The sequence below is a fragment of the Octopus bimaculoides genome, chromosome 28 (assembly GCF_001194135.2).
Source record: "Octopus bimaculoides isolate UCB-OBI-ISO-001 chromosome 28, ASM119413v2, whole genome shotgun sequence".
NCBI classification, from domain to species: Eukaryota; Metazoa; Mollusca; class Cephalopoda; order Octopoda; family Octopodidae; genus Octopus; species Octopus bimaculoides.
Window position 1 is genome coordinate 4,375,051 of NC_069008.1, and position 4,621 is coordinate 4,379,671.

The following is a 4,621-nucleotide window of genomic DNA, read 5'->3' on the forward strand; positions in this document are numbered from 1 at the left end:
ACTCGCACATATATTTGGGTATAGGAAAACATTTTCAAGGAGAAATCGAAAGAAACTTATGGAAAAGTCAAAGATGTTGAAAGTTCAGTGATTTTTTTTTTTTTGGGGAGGATTTCAAAACTAATATTGTAACATCGGAGAGGGAAAAAAAACATTTCTCGTCTGCCCATTATCGACGGCAGCATCCGATACCATCACACGGAGTGTGTAAACTATTGATGTATAATATATATATATAGAGAGAGAGATGTATATTTAGGGTAAAATATTTGAATGAAATGTATTTATAAACTTATTACAAAATCACCCTTATGTATATATGAACGATATGTTTATTAAACCACCATAAAAATAAATAACGCTCTCTTTAAATTTCCATGCAAATCCTGTTTTCTTGTGTCGTCTGGTTGTCAGACACATGTGTATACATGCTGTCTCGGAAGGTGAAAACTTGATGTATATACATATATACACATGTATATCTTGCTTTTATCTTTTACTTTTTTTCATTTATTGAACTGCGGTCATGCTGGAGCACCGCCTTGGACAGTTTTTGCTGAACGAATCGATCCCTATACTTATATATATATATGTGTGTTTATGTATGTATATATATATATTATATATGCACGCACATACGCGCGTGTGTATAAACACACACATTTATGTATATATATATATACTTAGATGGAAAAAAAAATTCGGAGAATTAGAGAAAAAGAACTTGTGAAGAAGTTAAATATGTCGAAAGTTCTGTGATTTCTTTGTAACACTTCTCGCCTGTCCATTTATAGAAGAATGAGTCGGAGAGGCCTGTATGTAGGTCGCTTGACCTCCTAGAAATAGCACCCGCGTTTTTCCCCCCTCCCGTCAAAGCGCACTCTACCGTTTTAGAAGCTGATGATAATGTTTGGACAGTGTATTAAGTGATTGATGCATTGCAAGGAAAACGACTGGACGGTCATGCTTAGAAGGCTTTTTTCTTGATCATAGGTCCTGGGCCTAAACAAGAATAGACCATAGTAAGTGGTACACGCTCGAGTGTGTGTGTGTGTGTATGTATATATATATATATATATATATATATATATATATATATATACACACACACACTCACAGTACAAGGTATAGAATATAATGATTTGATAATTAGATTTATTCAGCTGATGCCGTGTGCCGTTACTCAGAGTTTATAGTTTCGTTTTCGCTCAATCAGACAAATGTTGATCTAGAATATTAAATGTAGGAGTTAAAAAGGAAAGAAAATTTTCAATGAGATATATAGAAAAAGCTCTAAATATATAAATATGGAAAAGTTAAGATCTTCCTTGTTTCGTTTTCGAGAAGGATTCGGGTTCGATATCAACAAAGGCATTTTGTATCGCCCTTCATCTGCAGCCGATCGCCTACATTACATCCTATACACAAACATATGTATATTCGGAATACCCATACTTGTATACGCACACACACACACACGTGTGTGTGTACGTAAATGTGCTTGTATGTGTGTATGTATTTATTTATATATATATATATATACATGTGTGTGTGTTTGTATATGTTTATCTGTATGTGTGTGTGTATTGGGCTTGTATGAAGACCCTAGCTCTCTGCCTTTATATACACTCAGCTTCTAACTGTCCACTTTGACCTGTTTCGACACTGTTGTTGCTACAGGGACACAGACTCTGTCTCTCTCTCTCTTTCTCTCTGACCTCCTTTGACACAGTTCTCTTACTCTTTCTGTCTGCCTCTCCCTCTCTCTCTCACCCTCTCCCTGTTTGTACGCTCTCTCACACACACACACACTCTCTCTCTCTCTCTCTCCATTTCTGTAGCTTCTGACCTCTTTCTCAATCTTTTCCTTTTCCTCTCTCTCTCTCTCTCTCCCTCTTAGTGCCTTTTCCTCTCTCTCTCTCACTACTTTCCTCCCTCTTTCTTTCTACCTCTGTCTTTCATTGTCTCCCTACCTTTTCCTCTCTGCCGATGTTTTTCTCTTTCTCTCTCTCTCTACATGCCGCTTTCTATTTATCCCTCTCTTTGCCTGTTCTCTCTCTCTCTCTCTTTCTCTTTCTATTTATCCCTCACCATTTCTTGCCTCTGTTTCTCTTTCTCTCTCTATTTCTCTGCTTCTCTCTTACACTGTTTAGTCGTTCTCTCTCTCCTCTCTTTCTCCTCTCCCTTTCTCCTCTCCCTTTCTCTCACTATTTCTCTTTCTCTTCCTCTATTTCTGTGCTTTTTTTTTTCACATTATTCAGCCGCGCTCTCTCTCTCCTCTCTCTCTTTCTCTCCTCCTTCTCACATCCCTCCCTCTCTTTCTCTCCTCACCCCCGTCTATAACAATTTCCCCCTCTCCGTTAAACATGGTCTGGCTGTGTTGTTTGTTGCTTTAAGGGGTCTCCCACTCTTTGTCCACTGTTAGTTTTTGCACCATTGTTGGTTAGAAATGTCCTAGTATCTCTCTCTCTCTCTCTCTCTGTGCACCTGACCTGCTTTGACATAGTTGTTGGTCGAGGGACACAGTCTCCCCACTCACTCCGTCTCCCCCTCTCTCTCACATATTACACCATTCTATTCTCTCCCTCTCTCTCTCTCTCTCTCTCCCTCCTTCTCTATCTCATCCCTTCTTTCTTTAAATTCTTATCTCTCCCTCTCTCTCTCTCTCTCTTTCTCTCTCATTTTTAAAGTTTATTCTTTCTGTTTCTTTCCCCCCACATTCTCCTTCCCTTCTCCCCCTCCGTCTTTCAGTGTCTTCTTTCTCTTTCTCTCCCCCTTAATTTTTCCCCCTCACCTCTCTCTTTCCCTCCCACTCTTTCCTCAATCTCTTCCCTCTCTGCTGCCTTTGAATCTAATCTTTCTTTCTTTATCACTCTCCCCTTATTCCCCTCCTTCTCTTCGTTCTTTTAGACGTATCCTCTCTCTCTGCTAATTTTCTTTCTCTCTCTCTCGTCTTTCACACTTAACTTCATTCTCTTTCTCCTCTTTCAATTTACTATATCTTCACCCCCCCCTCTCTCTCTCTCTCCCTCCTAATTCTTCTCCTCTCTTCCCCCATTTCCCCGTCTCTCAGCCTAATTCTCTCTCTCTCTCTCTATTTCCTCCAACCCTCTCCTGTCTCTCAGTCTGTCTTTTCAATTTTCAACCTCTCCCCCGGTCCGTGATTCTTTCTGTGTTTTTCTATCCATTTACCTACCTATCTACATATGTATGTTTATATATATATATATATATATATATATATATAATTTCCATTTCTCTTTTGCTTTCGTCCGTCTATGATTTCTTTCACTTTCGGTATATAGCTATATATCTACCCGTCTAGCTCTCTACCCGTCTAGCTCTCTACCCGTCTAGCTCTCTACCCCCTCTATCTCGTTATCCACCCACCCAACCTATTTAATATCTATCTACCTACCCATCCATCCATCTATCTCTCTACCTACCCGTCCATCCATCTATCTATCTACCTACCCGTCCATCCATCTATCTATCTACCTACCCGTCCATCCATCTATCTATCTACCTACCCGTCCATCCATCCATCTATCTATCCATCCGTCCATCTACCTATCTACCCGTCCATCCATCTATCTATCTACTCGTCCATCTATCTATCCATCTATCTTATCCATCTATCTTATCCATCTATCTACCCAGCTGAATAGTTATGTCTATTCAGCTATCCGTCTACCTATTTATCCATGTACTTATCTACCTGTCTATCTGTCTCTGTCTATCTATATAATTTTCAACCTATCTACATGTCTCTCTCTCTCTCTCTCTTTCTCTCTCTCTCTTTCTCTCTCTCTCTCTCTCTCTCTCTCTAAATATATATATATATATATATATATATATATATATATATATATATATATATATATATGAATGTCAGTTTACCTATGTATCTACCTGTCTGTCTGTCTATCTACCTGTCTGTCTGTCTGTCTATCTACCTGTCTCTATCCACCTACTCTTGTGTCTCCAGGAAATTCTATCGGGACTTAAACCAAAATACCAGACTACAGACTCAGACTACACCAAACACAAGAACAAACCTTGGTAAGCTACACCATTCTTATCATCATTTCCCCCTTTTTTTCTCTTTTTCAGTCTTCCAGCAAATATGGAATATAATATACATATGTTTGCGTATGCATGTATATATATGTGTGTGTGTGTGTGTGTGTGTGTGTGTGTGCATGTTTGCGTCTATATCCATGTGTGTATGTATATATATATATGTGCAGAGATGTGTGTGTGTTTATGTAACATTTTGCTTGTGTGTGTGTATATATGTCTGTATATGTATATATAAAGCTCGCAAGGAATGAAGCCAGTATGCTCCGTTGGATGTGTAATGTCAATGTGAATACCCGTCAGAGTGTAAGTATCTTGAGAGAAAAGCTGAACATTAGAAGCATCAGTTGTGGCGTGCAAGAGAGACGATTGCGCTGGTATGGACATGTGGTGAGAATGGAGGAGGATAGCTGCGTGAAAAAGTGCCACACCCTAACAGTTGAGGGAACCCGTGGAAGAGGTAGGCCCAGGAAGACCTGGGCTGAGGTGGTGAGGCAAGACCTTCGTACATTGGGCCTCACCGAGGCGATGACTACGGACC

General features: G+C 39.5%; 1 long non-coding RNA gene across 1 annotated transcript in view; it reads left to right on the top strand.

Moving 5' to 3' along the window:
- LOC128251131 (uncharacterized) overlaps positions 1–4,621 on the top strand; it is a 44,845-nt gene that overhangs the window by 5,894 nt on the left and 34,330 nt on the right. Inside the window, exon 2 of the long non-coding RNA XR_008266982.1 lies at positions 3,989–4,062. This is a non-coding gene — a long non-coding RNA (uncharacterized LOC128251131). The remainder of the gene's footprint in view (positions 1–3,988; positions 4,063–4,621) is intronic.